This window comes from Hibiscus syriacus, unplaced genomic scaffold (assembly GCF_006381635.1).
Source record: "Hibiscus syriacus cultivar Baekdansim isolate YM2019G1 unplaced genomic scaffold, ASM638163v2 tig00110332_pilon, whole genome shotgun sequence".
NCBI classification, from domain to species: domain Eukaryota; kingdom Viridiplantae; phylum Streptophyta; class Magnoliopsida; order Malvales; family Malvaceae; genus Hibiscus; species Hibiscus syriacus.
In genome coordinates, this window is record NW_024062688.1 from 2,955,077 (window position 1) to 2,976,689 (window position 21,613).

Here is a 21,613-nt window from a genome sequence, read left to right on the forward strand (position 1 = left end):
ACAGTTCAACAATGAAGAGATGTGCCACTACCATAACTGTACAAGACACAGTATACAACAGTGTTCTGATTTCTTAGGGCTGGTACAAGAGATGATGGATAGTAAGGAAATCGAGTTCTTCAAAGAAGTGGCTGAGAAAGAAGAAGCGGAAGTTTACGCCTCTGAGGGATCATCCAAAGGGGTCTATAGTGCTAGTTGTCCCCTCGTCATTACTCCCAAGAATCGAGTGGCTGAGAAGGTAGCTCCAAAGGTGATTATTACACCTCCCTCTTCGTTCCCGTACAAAGACAATAAACAGGTACCCTGGAGATATACTTGTCAAATAGGAGAGGTGGCAAAGCAACAGGAAGAGGTAGATGAAGTGGGACACATGACCAGGAGTGGTAGATGTTATCACAAAGAACCTGAGAAGAAGATTGCTGTCGAGAAAGGAAAAAGTATCGATGTGCAGATAAAAGAAGATGAACCCATCGTCAATGAGCCAGTAACGGAGAATGAAGCGATGGAATTTTTAAAATTTTTGAAACATAGTGAATACAGTATTGTTGAGCAACTGCACAAGCTGCCTGCCCGTATTTCTGTCCTATCACTTCTTCTGAGTTCAGAGGCTCATCGCAACGCCCTGTTAAAAGTTTTAAACCAAACCTTTGTCCCGAAGGAGATACCCACAGAAAAGCTGGACCGACTAGTTGCCAACATCCAGGCCGATAATTTTTTATCTTTTTCTGAGGACGAGATCCCTTCTGGGATGATTGGCAATCATAAGGCTCTACACATCACGGTTAGGTGCAAAGGGCATGTTCTATCCAGAGTACTGATAGATAACGGTTCGGCGTTAAATGTGATGCCCTTGGTGACCCTGAAAAAACTGCCAGTGGACAGTACCCTGATGAGAAGCTGTCAAAGTGTGGTTCGAGCTTTTGATGGAACGAAGAGAGAAGTTCTAGGCAAGATTGATATCCCTTTGACTATTGGCCCGACGATATACGAAGTGGAGTTTCTTGTGATGGACATCATGCCTACATACAATTGTTTATTGGGAAGGCCCTAGATTCATCAGGCCGGTGCGGTTCCGTCAACGTTGCACCAAAGGATAAAATTTGCAATTGATGGGAGGCTTATATGCATTCATGCTGAAGAAGACATTATTGCTTCGATTTCTACTACTGCTCCATACGTTGAAGTGGAAGAACAAGCTGTTGAATGTTCTTTCAGATCGTTGGAATATGTCAATGCCATGTTTGTGGCAGAAGGAAAGAAGATCCCGAAGCCTAGATTGTCAAACTGCACCAAAATGGGGCTTAAGCTGACTCTTGGAATAGGAGCAAAAACTGGCAAAGGGTTTGGACGTCGGTTGCAAGGACTGGTGGGCCCAATCTACCCTGTAACTAAAAGAGACAGATTCGGTTTAGGGTATCACCCGACTTTAAAAGAAAAACTGAGAAGCATCAAGAAGATTCAGGAATTGAGAAAGGCAAGATTGACTGGTGAGGACCCAAGCTGGGAGCCCATGACATTCCCGCCATTGAGCAGCATTTTCGTATCAGGAGGATATATGTTTCAAGGGACTTTGGAAAGCAGTAAAGTGATAGTTGAGAATGCCTTGGAGGACTTGGGCATTAATGTCATAACCGATGAGGAGTTCAAAGAAATGAGAGCTACGGGCATTTACCCTGCGCCACTGGGCTTTGTGTTGAACAACTGGACTGCGGAGGAATTGCCTGTAGTTTACAAATATTTTGCAGAGTAATACACTAGAACTCTTCCCTATTGTTCATACCCTGGGACAGTAGGTGATTTGATGTAAAGGGTTAAGTTGTGTGTTTTTATTTGCTTTCAATAAAAGATGTGTTTTGTTAATTCCCAAATGGCAAACATTTCCTCATGCATTTTTGTTTGAATATACGCATATATTATTTCTTTCTATTTGTTTATATGGGAAAAGATTCTCCCATATGTATATATGTATATATATCTTCTTTTTCGTTATCCTTTCAGGAACTCAGATATCAATAATACGAATGCTAATGACTCTGACCCGGAGATTGATTTCGAGATGCCCATATGTCAAGGGGAAATCGAAGGTTGTGATGATGATGAGGGATGTGAACCACCCTCAGAATTACTAAAGATGGTGGAACAGGAAGATGAGCAGATTCTGCCTCACGAAGAGCTTACAGAGATCTTGAACCTGGGTACAGATGAGGATAGAAAGGAAGTAAAGATTGGTACCACCCTGTCTGTTGAAGGAAGGCAAAGCTTGATAGAATTACTTCAAGAATTCAAGGATGTATTTGCTTGGTCATACGAGGACATGCTAGGGCTGGATACAGAATTGGTTGTCCATAAATTACCAATAAAGCCTGATTGTAAGCCCGTACAACAGAAACTGAGAAGAATGAGACCCGAGATACTGCTCAAGATTAAAGAAGAAGTGAAGAAACAATTTGATGCTGGGTTTCTCACAGTGGCCAAATATCCTGAGTGGGTAGCAAATATTGTCCCAGTACCAAAGAAGGATGGGAAGGTACGAATGTGTGTCGACTATAGAGATCTGAATAGAGCTAGTCCAAAGGATAATTTTCCTTTGCCACATATAGATACGTTAGTGGACAATACTGCTGGAAATTCCTTATTCTCATTTATGGATGGTTTCTCCGGCTATAATCAAATTAAAATGTACCCTGAAGATATGGAGAAAACAACGTTTGTCACTAAGTGGGGGACGTTTTGCTATAAAGTCATGCCGTTTGGATTAAAGAATGCAGGGGCAACCTATCAGAGGGCCATGGTGACGTTGTTTCATGACATGATGCATAAAGAAATTGAAGTCTATGTCGATGATATGATTGTCAAAGCCAAGATGGAGGAGGAACATATCGAGAATTTGAGGAAGCTCTTTCAAAGATTAAAGAAGTGCCAACTAAAACTTAACCCAAATAAATGTACTTTTGGGGTGATATCGGGAAAACTGTTGGGATTCGTAGTGAGCCGAAAGGGAATTGAAATAGATCCCGATAAAGTAAAAGCCATTCAAGATTTGCCAGCCCCAAGAACACAGAAATAGGTTCGAGGATTTTTGGGGAGATTAAATTACATCGCTCGGTTTATCTCGCAGCTGACCGAAAAATGTGATCCCATATTCCGCCTTCTTCATAAGAATGATTCAGGAGAATGGAGTAAGGATTTTCAAGAGGCTTTTGAGGTAGTAAAGAGATATCTTTCGAATACTCCGACCCTAGCGCCACCTATCCCAAGAAAGCCTTTAATTCTTTACTTGTCCGTTTATGACAATTCAATGGGATGTGTGTTGGGGCAACATGATCAAACTGAGAAGAGGGAGAGGGCTATCTATTATCTCAGTAAGAAGTTCGCTGAGTGTGAGGCCAGATACTCACCAATTGAAAATTTGTGTTGCGCTTTAGTGTGGGCTACCAGAAGACTTAGACAGTATATGTTGTATCATACTACCTGGCTCATATCTAAGCTGGACCCTTTAAAGTATCTAATGGGGGTACCTACATTGTCTGGAAGGTTAGCCCGTTGGCAAATCTTGTTGTCCGAATTTGATATCCAGTATGTAAGTCAGAAGGCAGTTAAAGGGAGCGCCATAACAGAATTCATTGCGAGTAGGGCTTCAGAAGAATATGAACAGTTGAACTTCGATTTCCCGGATGAGGATTTAATGGCTATATCGGAGGAAGAAACAATTGCTCTCACCGGTAAATACTGGAAGATGAACTTTGATGGTGCTTCAAACGCCTTGGGGCATGGGATTGGGGCAATCTTGGTCTCACCAAGTGAAGAGCATTATCCTTTTACCAGTCGGCTCAATTTTGATTGTACAAACAATATGGCTGAATATGAGGCTTGTGTTATGGGTCTTAGAGCAGCTATTGAACTCAAAGCAAAAATGCTGAGGGTATATGGGGATTCAGCTTTGGTAATTTACCAGCTCAGAGGAGAATGGGAAACTAAAGATCCCAAACTTGTGGAATATCGTAAATTAGTTCTGAGACTTATTGAAGAATTTGAAGAAGTGACTTTTAATTACCTCCCCAGAGAAGAAAATCAAATGGCGGACGCCTTGGCTACTTTGGCAGCGGCCTTTAAGATGAACGAGCATTCAAATATGATGCCTATTGAGATGAAGGCTTATGAGTATCCAGCCCACTGCTTTAACATTGAAGAAGAAGATGATGAAGGACCTTGGTACTATGATATCTTCCAGTATATAAGATGTCAAAGTTACCCTGAACAGGCAACTGAGAATGACAAAAGGACCATTAGAAGAATGGCAGCAGGGTATGTGCTTAATGGTGAGATCTTATATAAAAAAAAGCATGGATCAGGTCTTATTAAGGTGTGTGGACACTAAAGAAGCGAAAATGATTCTTGAAGAAGTACATGAAGGAATATGTGGCACCCATGCTAATGGGCATGTAATGGCCAGACAGATTATGAGATTTGGGTATTATTGGTCAACTATGGAAACTGATTGCATCAATTATGCCCGAAAGTGTCACAAGTGTCAGATTTATGGGGATAGAATGCACACCCCTCCTCATCCGTTGCATGTGATGACAGCTCCGTGGCCGTTTTCTATGTGGGGGCATGGATGTTATTGGGAAATTTTTTCCAAAAGCGTCAAATGGTCATCGCTTCATTCTGGTAGCAATAGATTACTTCACCAAGTGGGTAGAAGCAACTTCCTATGCAAGTGTTACCCAGTCAACGATATGTAGGTTCTTGAAGAAGGAAATCATCTGCAGATATGGCTTACCAGAGAGAATTATCTCTGACAATGCATTGAACTTAAACAACAAGATGATAAAATCTGTATGTGAGCAATTCAAAATAAAGCATCATAATTCCACGGTTTATCGCCCAAAGATGAATGGGGCAGTGGAGGCGGCTAATAAGAACATTAAGAGGCTTATAGAGAAGATGACTGAAACTTATAAAGATTGGCATGAGAAGTTGCCATTTTCTCTGTTTGCCTATCGGACTTCTGTACGGACGTCAACTGGGGCAACTCCATTTTCTCTAGTTTATGGGATGGAAGCTGTCCTCCCTATTGAAGTGGAAATTCCCTCGCTCCGGGTTTTATCGGAGGTGAAGCTAAATGAGGCAGAATGGGTACAGGCCAGATATGACCAATTGAATCTGATTGAAGAAAAGAGATTGAAGGCTATTTGTCACGGCCAGATATACCAGAAGCGGATGATACGAGCACATGATAAGAAAGTTCGCCCTCGAGAAATCCACGAAGGAGATTTGGTGCTCAGGAGGATATTGCCCGTTCAAAAAGATTTCCGAGGGAAATGGATGCCCAAGTGGGAAGGACCCTATGTTGTCAAGAAAGCCTTCTCTGGGGGAGCTCTAGTCTTAACTGAGATGGATGGGTCTGAATTACCTTATCCAGTGAATTCTGACGCAGTTAAGAAGTATTTTGCTTGAAGAAAAAAAGAAGAAGAAAAAAATGAGTGAAAAAATAAAAAAATAATAAAATAATAAAATGAAAAATGAAAAAAAAATAAAAAAAATGAGGGTTCAAGATGAAAACTCGAAAAGGGCGTCTTGAAACCAAAGGAGGTCGAGTCGACAACCCGCAAAGGGCGATTTGAGTTTTAAATTCAGAGTTCGTGTATGGTGGAGGATCTGAATTGTTTTTGGAGAGTAGGAAGAGCTCCTGACATGGGTAACGACAATGGCCATTGGGGTTGAGACCAAAGATCAATGAGTCTCGATGGGGACAACCAGAGGAGGAATTGAATGCACGTGAGATTTAATATTGGTTTATGGCATCCAATAATGGGAGATTTTGGGGTCCAGAAAGGGTTTCGCACTCTTAGGTGTCATCACCATTTTGGAGGTCCTTTTGACAGAAGCTACACTCGAGTCATTCTGACGGCGTGCCAGTTCAAAAGCATTTGTGTTATTGATATTTGAAGACACCTATCCTTTTGTTCTTTTCCGATTAAAATTTTGTCATGTAGTTGCCTAAAAATTCTTCGCCATTTATATAAATGAAGAGATATTTTCCCTTCTTAATTTCCCTCTTACAAGCATCTAATTTTGAGAAAGTTAAAACGCATAGCTTAACTTGTGGTACATGAGATCATTTTGTATTATTATGCAAAAGGTTTTGGAAATGCATGTATTCTGAAGCTAGCAATGGTTTTACCCATAAGCTTGTATGGTTGCGAAAAGCTAAAACTTTGGAATTCACAGACAATCTTAGCCATTAATAGATGACCCAAAGAAATTGTCATTTATCAAGAAGTTGGTCATGTGTACCGGCAGGTTTCAAGAAAGAAAGAAGTCAAAGTCCGGTCGAGCCAAAAGATATGGTATTGAGAGTGTTAGCTGGGGTGAACTGGTCAAATGCTCTGTACCCGAAACGAAATCGAGTTCTATTGAAATCAAAAGATATGAGGTTCCTTCGAAGAAGAAAATGCATTAAATTGCACATTTGCATACATTTTAGGCATGAATAGGATCATGACATTGCATGATGACTTAAATATTTACAAGTTTCCCAACGATCGTTGAAGATTGTTCGAGTCTTATACTCTCTGAAGAAATAGGGGGCAGACGCGATTGTTGAAGATTGTTCGAGTCTTATACTCTCTGAAGAAATAGGGGGCAGACGCGATTGATGAATATTGTGGGTCTTATACTCTCTGAAGAAATAGGGGGCAGACGCGATCGTTGAAGATTGTTCGAGTCTTATACTCTCTGAAGAAATAGGGGCCAGACGCGATTGTTGAAGATTGTTCGAGTCTTATACTCTCTGAAGAAATAGGGGGGCAGACACGATTGTTGAAGATTGTTCGGGTCTTATACTCTCTGAAGAAATAGGGGGCGGACGCGATCGTTGAAGATTGTTCGAGTCTTATACTCTCTGAAGAAATAGGGAGCAGACACGATTGTTGAAGATTATTCGAGTCTCATACTCTCTGAAGAAATAGGGGGTAGACACGATTGTTGAAGATTGTTCGAGTCTCATACTCTCTGAAGAAATAGGGAGCAGACACGATTGTTGAAGATTATTCGAGTCTCATACTCTCTGAAGAAATAGGGAGCAGACACGATTGTTGAAGATTGTTCGAGTTTTACACTCCCTAGAGAAAGAGGGAGCAAACCCGTTTGAAGAAGATATTCGAGTTCTATTCTCCCTGAAAAAAGAGGGAGTGAACCCGTTTAAAGACGTTCGAGTTCCATACTCCCTAGATAAAGAGGGAACGAACCCGTAAGAAGAATATGTTCAAGTTCTATACTCTCTGAAGGACTGGGGTGCTGACGCGGTTTTTGAAGATGCCCCAGTTCTATTCTCCGGGAGAAAGAGGGAGCGAACCCGTTTTCAAAAGATTTTTTCAACTCTCACTCACCCTAGAGGAAGAGTGGAGCGGATGAGTCTATCAAAGTTCTTATGGTCGGACAAACTTGATCATCTCTTGGTCTTTGCCCTATTCTCGATGCACGATAATGAGCAAAGAGGGGCAGCTGTAGATACTCGTTTTGTCCGGGGCTCTCTTTCAAATTTTTACTCCATTTTATATATATTACTATTTAGTTAATATTACCAAGTCTTGCATATCTATTATTATTAGTTTATTATTGGCATGTGTGTTTAATTACGTATTGACCGTTCATTTAATTATATGAGTTGTTAGGCTTGTAGTCATGTATATATATATATATATATGCATATAAGTATGTTATGATAAATGGATTTACTAAGTAATTGATTTTTACAGGCCTACATTAAAATACAACAGGCTCAAGCCCAAAGTAGCAGCCCAATATTACAGCCCATTTGAGGATACCCTAGACCCGTTAGGGTTTCCTGTCACCATCTCCATGCGCAGCTGAGCCTCCACCGTTGGATCTGGCTTCATGATCCAACGACTCTCAATCTTCCCAGAAGCCTCCACCGTTAGATCGGAGGTGATCCAACGGCTCCTAACGCACTCAGAACTCCAAGACAGTGTGTGAACCAACCGAGTGCTACCCACGTGAAGTCCCTCGGGTCCGTTCCCCATCGCCCGTGCCCAGGTTGCTGAAGCCCCGTGACCTGCTCGTTCCAGAGCCCTGCAAGCGCACCAAACGAGAGCAGAAACAGACGAAAACAAAACTAGAGAAGAAGAGATCAACTAGAAATAACGAAAGGGAGGGGGTAACGGGGCTCTCTCGGTCATCAGCAACAGAGAAGAACAAAAAAAATAAAAACGAAAATTTCTCAAACATAAAAAGAAACCAAATACAACCCAAAAGAACACACAAAGGAAATACCCAGAAGATCATTCATCAACAACCAGAGAACAAAACGAAAGCAAAAGAGACTTACCCTTCCGATCCAGTAGCTTTCGTCACTAGGAATCCATACCCCGTCTGTGAGAAGGTAAAACTTTTCATCTCCCATTGATTTCGAGTCGTGCATATTGGTTTTAGGTCTCGGGCTTTAGGGATTTGAAGGGTTCAGTACAGGATTGGTCATAGTTCGACCGGGTAACGGGGCTAGGGTCGCGTGGTTTAGCAGTAAGGTAAGGGTTTAGTTTAGCCCCTTTGGTTTTGGGTTTTTTTCGGAGAGGTGTTCTCGTCGGGGCCGTATGGAGGTAGCAACCATGGCGGTTGCTACGACGGAGGCGACGGAGGCTCAACTTTCGCGTAGGGTTAAGCGAAGAGAGAATAGAGGGATTTGAGAGGAAACGGCGGGGTATCCGGCCAGGGTTAAGAGGAAAAATGAGTTAGGGCTTAAAATTTTACCCTAATATTCTACATATTGAGACGCCAAAACGGCGTAGTCTCGCGAGGGTGTGAAACGGTTGCGTTTTGCGGGGTGGGAGCTGTCTGTGTTTTGGGATGGTTGGGTTAATCGTGTGTGAGGTCCAGTAAGTTCAACCCGTTGCATGTTGGTCCCTAAATCCAACTTTATTGTAATGTTAATTTCGCCTCGTAATTTCCAGCGTGTTACATTTTAATCCAGAATCATGTTAGGGCTATTTTGATGTTGTTTATACATTGGATATGTAATTTGGAAAACCTGCAATTTAGTCCTATGCAATATTTTGGGTTATATTATGATTGCAGTACATGAAAATGGATTTTTTATGAAAATGAACATGTTGTTTAACTTTTTTATTTTAGTCAATTGTTTAATATTTTAGGTTAATTTAGATTTATTTTAAGTGTATGCATGCATATTATTTTGAGCCTGTAATTCGCATAGATGTAGGTGTAATTTATTTTTATAAGTATGTTGAATTCATTTACTTTAATCGCATATTTAATTGATCTTTGCATTAACATCACTTTGTATGATTCGCATTATAGCCTCACGTGCATGATTCGACTCTTGCTACATAATTGGATTAAGGGTAATATATTTTTAATTTAAAATGTCGGAATGGCTTCTCTCAACTTACTAGAGAGTTGTTTTGACAATTTTAAATTAAAATTGTATCCCGTCAGTAACGCCTAATTAAATTTGGATCTATCACTTTAAAATTTGGGAATGAAAGAAAAAGAAATATTCAGCTATTTAAATTATTTGAGAAAAGATCGTTAGAACTCACCTAAAGATCTGGTCTCAATATTTTTAAATAATCGAATATCATTTATCTTTCTAATGACTTGGTAATTTTAATTTAACTTATTTCGTTGTTTTTTAATGTTATAAAATTAGCATTTTTGTTGTTCAAAGGGATCATTAATCAAATTAAACTCGAACTTGTGAAATTCGTTGCAAATACATTAATTAATCGACTAGGTACCGATTTAGGGCGTTGTGGGAGTGCTAATCCTTCCACACACGTAACCGACTCCCGAACTTGGATTTTGGTGACGTAGACAGTAAATTTGTCATTTTAATTAAAATTAATTTTTATTTAAAATGACAACGTTTTTGGGTGCCCAATCACACCCTAATCAAAGATTGGTGGCGACTCCTCGAACCATATATTTTTATCGTAATGAAATTTCCAAATTTTTGAAACGAGAGGTTTTCTAAGATCGCATTATTTTTAATTAAAATTCAATTGTAAAAAAAATAATTAAAAATGACGCGGTTTTCAAAATCTCGCCCGCTCCCGTTTAAAAATCGTTTCGACATGTATAACATCATATTAAAAAATAATTTACTCAAAAATTTAATCGTCTAAACATTCTCAAAATATATATCGACGATTCAACCGAACACTAAAAAATAATATCTTATTTTTTAATTGATTTAATGTTCGGTCAAGATTTAATATATATATATATATATATAACTATTATATATTTTTTAAATGTTTTAATAAATTTAGTTCAATTTAATAAATAAAATAATTAAAAACAAAAAAGGATTTGGACTTTGGAGGTGGTCAGAACTCAGAGGAGGGGACCTGATAGGTGTTGGCACGCGCTTTAACACCCAACCCGTACCTTCAACTCCTCCAGCGAGACAGCCCTCGTAAGATATTTTCTTTTTTTAACCCACAAGGAAAACAGCAGGATTAGACTTCCACGCGTGTTACCCTTTATCCGAGATTTAATACTTATCGAGACTACTCATTTAAAAGCAACTACATTTACCTTTTCCCACACTATGCGGGATACAATAACAAATTAGATTGTTAACCGCGAAAGGAATGGGAGTTTTTACCGTGTTGTTTTTCCGAGTCTGTTCGAAGCTCCAGTTATGACTTGTACGTGGCAGTGATAACCATCTTCATAAATACCAAAGTTGTGCAACTTTTGTTTTGTTATCCCAAAACCAAAACTAGGTAAAATGCCCATAGCTTTCTTCTGTCGGTGGAACCACATTATATATGCTCTGCCTTTTGGAACCCCATTCATGGGGACCATAACCATTGCTGTTTCTTCAACCCCCAAGAATGGAAACAATAAACCACTTTCTTCCCTACCTAAAACATCAACCTTGCTTCAACAAGCTCCTTGTAAAGAAATCACATGGTGGTCGGTGTTGGATAAACGAAAGCCATTAATTTAAAACACTTTGACTTAATCGACTAAGATGGTTGGTTTTGTATAATCCAAGTAACCCTGTGAACAAATTGGGGAAAAGCAAGGAACAATTTTGAATGCATTCCTCCTTGTAATAACTGATTGATGTTATAAGAAAATAGCTGCAACTTGCTGTCTTACTTATGATAAACTCAAAGACTTTGTAGCTGAGGATTGATTCAGGATATTCAATGAGAAAAGAGGTTGCAGTTGATGAAGTAAATTCATGTATCTATATATATTCAATCTCTTGTTTACCGTAGTTTGTCTTATATCTTTGGTTTGCTTTAAGGTTGTTTTCTCATAAATGAACTTGATTTGTTCCCCCGGGTAAGCGACCCCTCCGAGAGGGTTTTCATAGGGTCCCCTACTGAGAATAAATTTGTCATCAAGTATAAACACCATAAAGTGGAGAGAAAAGGGTTTGCAAAGTGGTCACATGATTTAGGGTCACGGCGGGCCTTTCTTTTGAAAAAGAAAACCGGCACTAAAACCAGTATGAAACCCACGTTCCTATTTAACAGTCTGTCCCCTAACTGCTTGAACCTTCCATTATCAATGGAAATTCAGTCTTCTCGTCACTTTCACCTTCTTTCTTCCTGCTAGTCCTTCACAAAATCAATTACTTGTTCAAAGCAACAGGTTCCAGGGATTTTCTTCAGCGTGTTTTAACATGAAGTGGAGAAAAAACAAACCTTCATCTTCTTCTTCCTCCTCCTCAACCTCGTCTCGCTTCCGTCGCTTTCTCGCATGCTCCCCACCGCATGGCTTTCGTCGTTCAAGCGAATGAGTATCGATTCGGAAGCCAAATCTACAAAAGAGAAGCAAAAAGAGATGAAGAATTCAAAGTCACTGAGCTCATCAAAGTTTGCTGCTGCTGCTGGTGATGCTGAGGCATTTTGGAGGTTGTCATTTGGAGAAGATAGTTCTGATGGCAAGACTACTAATTCGGTGTCGCGATCGGCTTGGTACGATTCAGATGATGAACTCGATTTCATGCCCTCGAATTGCCGAACGTGCGGATCAAAAGCTATGAAGATGAAGGAGAAAGGGGAAGCTAAGACACTCAACAACATGGCTTACATTATAACAAAGATGAGAGAGTTTCGTAGGGATATGCAGATTTTACCAGGTACCAATATATACAAAGGAGAGAATGCGACATTACTCAAGACACCAAGAAGCAGGACGATAATGGCGAAAGACTCGAAGTCGAAGAAGACAAATGGAAGAGATATGGCTATGGAAAAGGAAAGGTTGAATAGACAATATAAATGTGTGGAAAAGAGCACCTTGGAAAAGGTAGATTATCAGAGAAAGCATCCATATCCTTCTACAATGAATCTAAGACCCTCTAATGTAACAACAATCAATGAAGACTATGGATTTAAAGCTCATAAATTCGTGGATAATGATGTGTTTTCTCCAGAAGAAGTTAGTTCGGAGGGGGGGAAGTGGAAAGAAAAAAGAATCGAAAAGCTGAAACAGAGAAAATCTGTTTACATGAGCAGAGAATTACCAAGGAGAAGAATGAAGCATAACAACAATTTCCGGGTTTTTTCTCCGAGAACAGCTTCGAAAATAAAAGCTCTTGAAGACATAAAGAAGGCCAAACTGAAGATGAAGGCTGAAAAACAGAACACAAACACAATTAGGCAAAGAAGAGAGTTGGAGAGATTTGGCATGGTGAAATGTTCCTTCGACCCGGAGAAGGATTTTAGGGACTCGATGATGGAGATGATCAAGGAGAACAGGATCAGTCAAGCAGAAGAACTAGAAGAGCTTTTGGTTTGTTACCTAACACTGAATTCTGATGTGTACCATGATCTCATCATCAAAGTATTTCAGCAGGTATGGCTTGAGATGGATCAGGCTAGTTCTGTAATAGACTTACAGAATGAGCAATGTGTTGGGGAAAACGGGTTATTTCCCACACGAACGTAGTTTTAAAATTGACCTAAAATGTCAAGATTAAAACCACCAAAGGTTGAACAGCGGATAAACCTGTCAAACTATTGAATATTGAAACACAATGGAAAAGAACCGAATAAAAAACAATAAAGGAGAGAACACACCAAATTTACGAGATTCGACGAGAATATCGTCTACTCCTCGGGCACTACACCGGATGATAACTTCACTATATTACCAATATTACAACAAATGGAATTCTTTGGAATTCCCAAAGTGGGAGAATGAAGAATACAAGAGGAAGAGAGAACTTGTTTTTGGGATGATTTCTAATGGAAATACTTAGGCCTATTTATAGTTGAGTTTCAATAACAATATGTTCAAAGTTTGGCCACCTACCAAAGAATTTTCCAATGTGTACAAGTTAGCCACCAAATATGAAATTCACATGTTCAAAGTTTGGCCACCAACCAAGATGAAATTTCCAATAAGTTGGCCACCAACCAAGATGAAATTTCCAACTTGTCAACTTAATTTCTAGACAAATCTAACAAATCTCCACCTTGGATTGAAATTACCAAGCCTACTCAATTTCTTCAACTCCCCAAATTTATAGTGTCTCTAATTGCGCTCACAAGCGCCACACACCCGAAGGTGTTCATATTTTCAGGATGTTATCTGCAGGATTTTCTGATGTCGTAATTTTCTGAAGTAGAATCTTTCCTTCTTCAAAGATCTCCCGCACAAAGTGATACCTCACGTCGATATGCTTAGTCCTTGAATGGTAGACTTGATTTTTCGCTAAGTGAATAGCGCTCTGACTGTCACAATAGAGACTAATGTGACTTTGAACAACTCCCAAGTCTTTCATTAACCCGTTAAGCCAAATTGCTTCCTTTACGGCCTCTGAAACTGCCATGTATTCTGCCTCTGTAGTAGACAAGGCCACCGTAGATTGCAATGTAGACTTCCAACTTACTGGGGCTTTAGCAAGAGTAAACAAATACCCAGTAGTTGATAGACGCTTATCCAAATCACCAGCATAATCGGAATCAGCATATCCAACCATACACTGACCAAGTGCTTCATCCTGTTCAAAAACTAAACCAACATCCACGGTTTGTTGGAGATACCGTAGAATCCATTTCACAACTTGCCAATGTCCTTCTCCAGGATCATGCATGTACCTGCTCACAACTCTAACTGCTTGTGAAGTGTCAGGACGCGTACACACCATTGCATACATCAAGCTCCCAACTGCATTAGCATATGGAACTTTTGCCATATACACTCGTTCTTCGTTAGTTTTAGGAGATAATTGAGAACTAAGTTTCAAATGAGAAGCCAATGGGATACTTACATGTTTGGTATTTTCATTCATGCCAAAACATTGTAATACCTTTCTCAGATACTGCTTTTGTGTTAAACAAAGCTTCCTTCTCTGTCTATTTCTGCTTATCTCCATACCAAGAATCTTCTTGGCCTCACCTAGATCTTTCATCTCAAACTCTTGATTCAACTGAGCCTTTAATTTGTCTATCTCCTTTTGACTCTTCGAAGCGATCAATATATCGTCAACGTACAAGAGAAGATAAATGAAAGATCCATCTTTGAGCTTTTGCAAATACACACAATGATCATATTTACTTCTAGTATACTTTTGCCTCCTCATAAAGCTATCAAATCACTTGTACCACTGCCTCGGAGATTGCTTCAATCCATATAGCGATTTGTTCAGCTTACAAACCCATTTCTCACAACCACCATCTTTGTATCCTTCTGGCTGTGTCATATAGATCTCCTCTTCTAAATCACCGTGCAAGAAAGCCGTCTTTACATTAAGTTGAGCTAGCTCCAAATTCAACTGTGCTACCAAGGCCAACAATATTCTAATGGAGGAATGCTTCACAACAGGGGAAAATACTTCATTGTAGTCGATTCCCTCCTTTTTAGCGTAGCCTTTAGCTACCAACCGTGCCTTGTAGCGAACATCTTTCTTGTTATGAGATCCATCTTTCTTTACAAATGCCCACTTACATCCAATGGCTCTTTTACCTTTCGGTAATTGTGCCAGTTTCCAAGTGTCGTTCTTTTGGAGAGATTGCATTTCTTCATCCATGGCACTTTTCCACTTATCACTTTCCAAGATTTGTATTGCTTCTTCGTAAGTGATAGGGATATCATCATCAACAACTGGAAGAGCATAGGCCACCATATCAACAAATCGAGCAGGTCTACGAATTTCTCTCATTGGCCTTGTAACTGCAAGTGTTTCTGGTGTCTCCAATGGTTCTTGGGTTTGAACCTCTTCATCTTATGATTCTTCTATTGGAGTTGAAGAATCAGCTACATCAACTTCTGGGATCATCATCTGCTGAAACTCCACCTGTTTTGGAGTATGCTCCACCTGTTGCGGAGTACTACTTGTCTGGACAGCTTCACTTGTTACCTTCTTTACTAGGGCAGATTCATCAAAGGTAACATCTCTGCTACAAATTATCTTCTTGGTGTCTAAACACCAAAGGAGGAATCCCTTCACTCCATAGGTGATTCCCATAAAGAGAGCCTTCTTTGCTCTCGGATCAAGCTTGGATTCCTTCACATGATAATAAGCAGTGGATCCAAATACATGTAAGGAATCATAATCAGTAGCAGGTTTTCCAGACCATACCTCCAATGGTGTTTTTCCTCCTATCGCTGATGACGGCAGACGATTAATGAGATGGTCAGCATATGTCACAGCCTCAGCCCAAAATGCCTTGCCTAACCTAGCATTAGACAACATACATCGAACTTTCTCCAATAGTGTTCGATTCATACGCTCTGCCACCCCATTCTGTTGTGGTGTATGTCTAACAGTGAAGTGTCGAACAATACTATACTCATGGCAAACGTCAAAGAATGGGTCACTTTTATATTCCCCTCCATTGTCCGTCCTAAGACGTTTGATCTTTCTACCAGTCTGGTTCTCGATCATATTTTTCCATTTCAGGAAAATTTGAAGCACTTCATCTTTAGACTTCATCGGATACACCCAAACTCTTCTGGAAAAGTCATCTACAAAAGTTACAAAATTTGCAATACCTTTTGTATTATGTATAGTGGTGCCAAACTTCACTCTCTTCTGCTTTCCCAGAACACAATGCTCGCAAAAATTCAATTTGCAAGCCTTTGCACCTTTCAACAATCCTTTATTTGCCAGAATTTGCAAGGATTTCTCTCCAGCATGTCCCAACCGCATATGCCACAACTGGGTTGCGTCCAAATCATCACCTCCGGAAGCTGTTGCAACTGCTCCAATAATTGTACTACCTTGGTAGTAATACAAATTATTTTTCCTGATGCCCTTTATCATCACAAGTGCGCCATATGTGACTTTTAAAACTCCATCTCTCATAGTGACTACTGAGCCTTTGGATTCTAAGGCTCCCAACGAGATGAGATTTTTCTTCAAACTGGGTACGTATCGGACATCCATCAGAACTCTGGTTGATCCATCTTGATTCTTCAATCGAATTGAACCTATCCCAACAGTTTTACAGGCATTGTCATTGCCCATATAAACAGCTACTGCATTTAGTTCCACTAAATCGGAGAACCACTCCCGATTAGGGGACATATGATAAGTGCAACCCGAATCTAATATCCACTCATCGGAATGGAATGTTGTTGATGAAGCAACCAATGATATGTCAGAGTCATGTGCATCATGCTTTGCAACACATGCATCTGGAGCAGTTTTTCCTTTCTTCTTCAGCTTCGGACAATATTTCTTCCAATGGCCTTTCTCATGACGAAAGGCACATTCATCTTTTCCCAGTCTGGACTTCGACTTTGATCTCCCTCTCCACTTTGGCTTTTGACTTTTCGAGCGATCTCTTGCCACCATGGCCTCTGCTGCTTCGTACTTGCTCTCCTTCTTGGTTTTCTTCCTGAGTTCATAACTATACAAAGCAGCAGTTACATCTTTAAGGGTAACATTATACTTACCATGAAGTAACGTTGTCTCAAGGTGCTCAAATTCATCTGGAAGAGATGACAACAACATCAAAGCCAAATCTTCATCATTGAAGGTTTCATCCATGCCCAATAAGTCTTCCACTAGCTCATTGAACGCAGTGATGTGTTCATTCATATTGGTGCCTGGTTGATAATCAAATCTGAACAATCTTTTCTTCATGTGGAGACGATTCTGAGAGCTTTTCTTTAGGAATTTTTCCTCCACATGCCAAAATGACTGGATCCATCGAACAACTCCATCGAGAAATTTGCATTTGACATCACCCTCCTCACCGATCCAGATGAAGAGCTTGATGTCTCAACTGATCCGTATTTTGGCATTTTAATTCTAACGAACAATATTCAATATCACAAACTATATCTTTTTAGCAACGGAACCACCAGGATAACCTCAACCGAAGCTCTGATGCCAATTGTTGGGGAAAACGGGTTATTTCCCACACGAACGTAGTTTTAAAATTGACCTAAAATGTCAAGATTAAAACCACCAAAGGTTACACAGCGGATAAACCTGTCAAACTATTGAATATTGAAACACAATGGAAAAGAACCGAATAAAAAACAATAAAGGAGAGAACACACCAAATTTACGAGGTTCGACGAGAATATCGTCTACTCCTCGGGCACCACACCGGATAATAACTTCACTATATCGCCAATATTACAACAAATGGAATTCTTTGGAATTCCCAAAGTGGGAGAATGAAGAATACAAGAGGAAGAGAGAACTTGTTTTTGGGATGATTTCTAATGGAAATACTTAGGCCTATTTATAGTTGAGTTTCAAGAACAATATGTTCAAAGTTTGGTCACCTACCAAAGAATTTTCCAATGTGTACAAGTTAGCCACCAAATATGAAATTCACATGTTCAAAGTTTGGCCACCAACCAAGATAAAATTTCCAATAAGTTGGCCACCAACCAAGATGAAATTTCCAACTTGTCAACTTAATTTCTAGACAAATCTAACACAATGTTCCATTTGATTAATAACTTTCTCAAATGAAGATAACCAAAATTGTATAATTTTCATCAATTCACAATTTTAGTTTTAAATTCATAGTTTAAGATCTTTACATGCATACTTATATCCATATCTCTATTAGAAGCAAAGTTCATAGATACACTAAAACTGGGGTTTATATCTTAAGAATATGTGAAGCAATAAAAAGAAATGTTATGGCAATTAGTAAAACTACATAACACCTAAAATGACTAAAAACAAGGGAGGTGAACATTTGATCATGGAAAGAAGAAGTCAAGTATAAATTATCTACATGTTCCTAATAGGGTGAGCAAAAGTCGACTTTAAAAAAAATCAATAAATATCAAGTTCTCTCCGCAGGAATAAGATGCCGCATCTGTTCTGCAAGGTTAGTTACCTTGTTCATATTCCACCAAAACCGGTTATGATCACAGGGTTTGCTTTCATTCTTTCTGCTATTGGAGTCTTTTCTATCCGTCCGGACTTCCTGAGCATCAGTAGAACCAGGATTTTCAGTCAAAAATTGTTCCCAGAAAACATCATTAACACCAGCTGTCACAGGTGAAGTGGTAACTGTGGCTTGCTTCTTTGTTGTAACCGGCTCAGAAGTAACAACCGTGGCAGGCTCAGAGTTCATGTCGATTCTTGGGGAGTTAGGCCAAGCATCAATGTTAAGCTGTATGCAAGATATTGCAGGACTCCTGCAGAACTTGTCGATTCATTCAATTCTCTAGCAATTAGGGAACTGCCTGTCTAATTATATTCGATCCCAGTTTCTTCATATAAGTAAGCAATTCTAGGCAATCTTCTCTTTCTGCCATTGGCCTCAAATTGTGCAGTCAGCTCTATGGAGAAGCTCAAATCCTTGCCACTCCAGCTCATGCCTCTTTAGCTCTTAAAGAAGAGACTCATTTTCATTCTCAAGTCTCGCAATCTTATCCCTGAAATTCTGCCTCTCTGATTCTGTTAATGGAGAAGCTCCTTGACCTAGGAGATTCTGCATGGAATGACTATAAACCGGTTTGAGTCTGTATGTTTTTCAACATGAATGTCTATGCCTTGTCTAATGGTTGATAGTTTCAAACTAATAACAGAATAATCATAGTTTCTTTTATTTTTCTTAATTTCGGCTTTGGTTCAAATTCATGAACTTTGTAATATCGTTATCAGGTTAAAAAATTTCGAGCATGTCCTCACACTTTCTAACATAATAGATTTGTCGAGAGGAAGCACATACATGTTGAAAGTACTTTAGTCTTGTTAGCTCAAGTGTTTATGCCGTTAAAGAACTGGACAATGCAATGTTAAGCACATATATCTTCAGTCCAATAATTAAATCCTTTACAGTTAATGTGTTGCTTTCATGGGTGGCTGCTTCTTATTGGTAGATTTACCTGGTCGATGCATTTCTTAAAGAGGACTTGACTGAAGATGCGTTCATGCAACAACCTGCTGGGTCGATGTGTCCATGTTACTTTATATTTGATGAAAAAACTCTCTTGGAGGGGTCCCCTACCTGATGGAACAAATTAATCAACTTCATTTATGAGAAAACAGACTTAAAGCAAAAACTAGAGCGTTCCATCAACTAACTAAATACTGAGCATGACACCATTACAAGAGATTGAATATATATAGATACATGTATTTACTTCATCAACTGCAGCCTCTTTTGTTATTGAATTTCCTCAGCTACAAAGTCTTTCAGTTTATCATAAGTAAGACAGCAAGTTGCAGCTATTTTCTTAGAACATCAATCAGTTATTACAAGTAGGAATGCATTCAAATTTGTTCCTTGCTATTTCCCAATTTGTTCACAGGGTTACTTGGATTATACAAAACCAACCATCTTAGTCGATAAAGTCAATGTGTTTTAATGGCTTTCGTTTATCCAACACCGACCACCATGTGGTTTCTTTACAAGGAGCTTGTTGAAGCAAGGTTGATGTTTTAGGTTGGGAAGAAAGTGGTTTATTGTTTCCATTCTTGGGGGTTGAAGAAACAGCAATGGTTATGGTCCCATGAATGGGGTTCCACCGACAGGAGAGTTATGGGCATTTTACCTAGTTTTGGTTTTGGAATAACAAAACAAAAGTTGCACAACTTTGGTATTTATGAAGATGGTTATCACTGCCACGTTTATGTTGGGGCGATTTTACCGAAATATCACCCTTACAGGAAATAATTATCTGTCGGGCACCCTTTTGCCTAATTTTACCGATCTAACATACTTTCCGGGATTTCATCCGAGCTGGCATCATGTCATGAAAAGCGCGAATGATCGCGAATGGTCATCCTCGCCTTATCCGAGCTGACACCACGTAATGACAGACGCAGATCGTCATCCGTGCCTTTCTAGGGCATTTGACACGCGTACGTAATGCGCGTATCACCATCCGCTCCTTCCATTATTGATTCCGAAAATCTCGGTCTTTAAACTCTCCCCTCACCTATAAATAACACCATTTCTATGCAAACATCACCACATCAATTCCTTCGATTTTTTGTTATAAGGTAAAATTATTTTTATTATATTATATTATATTTATTTTATATATGATTATTTGAAAAAAATTATTGTACTAATTATTTTGTATTATTTTTTGCAGTTGTAAAATTGGAAAGTGAGATCATACGTCGAGACATTTTCACCGATACGGTAACAATATAAAATTATATTATTTAAATTATTGAGAAAATTTTTAAAATTTTTTATTAGGTTATACTTTAATTCATATATTATTTATTTAATTATGCGTATTTTAGCTATTGTTTTTGCAATTATAAGACTCATAATCTTTCAAATTCTCAGAATGACGCGTATTTCAGCTATTGTTTACTATGATAGAGAAATTTGGGAAGATGAAATCAGTGTCGTGTTCGCATTAAATCATTCTATCAAAATATCCTTCAAGAGAAACAAAACTCTTGAGGAGCTGATAACGAAGATTTCAATGAAGGTTCCAGTTAGAAGTACTAGAAGATTGTCCTCACTTCAGTACAGATTTCCCACCGCAGTATTTCCATTAAATTATATAGCGTTAGAACTATCCAACGATGATGATGTTGCTATAATGATTAGTTCTCAAAATCATTATTCAGACGTCGATACAGAGATGTATGCGAAATTTGTTGAAGTGTTTGTTGTTCGTGGTATGTCATTATACTCCCACTATGTGCTGCCTCAACAAACTGATCAAATTGACAGCCCAACTCAAGTAATATGTAATGATTTTAACTGAATCAAACATCGAATAAATACAACCATACATTGATAGATATCTCTAACTTAAGATTACGAATGAAGTGATCTAATATATGGTCTCTCTCCTAATTTAATAAATATTATAGAAATAAAAAATAAACTAATATTAATCAAATTAAATAAATAAATTATTAACAATAATTAAGATTAAAATAAAATTTAAAATTGTTACCGTATCAACAAAATGCCTCGAGATATAATGTTCATCTAAACGTAACAAACCACATTCTATTTTATAACTGCAAAAATTAATATAATAAAATTTAATAAAATAATAAATTATTAATTTATTATAATAAAATAAAATATTTTATCTTCTTAATAGAATTTGAGTGGGTTTGAGCTTTGAGATGGTTAAAATATTTGTGTTTGGTGTGTGTTTGAATGAAGAATGGAGTGCGTATTTATAGGGAGAGGAT

At 38.8% G+C, this 21,613-nt stretch overlaps 2 pseudogenes; one reads left to right on the forward strand and one right to left on the reverse strand.

The window, feature by feature from the left end:
- The first annotated feature begins 11,686 nt into the window (after window positions 1-11,686).
- LOC120119255 lies at window positions 11,687-13,618 on the forward strand (annotated as a pseudogene).
- A 4,642-nt stretch (window positions 13,619-18,260) lies between these two features.
- On the reverse strand, window positions 18,261-19,370 carry LOC120119256 (annotated as a pseudogene).
- Between the last annotated feature and the right edge of the window lie 2,243 nt (window positions 19,371-21,613).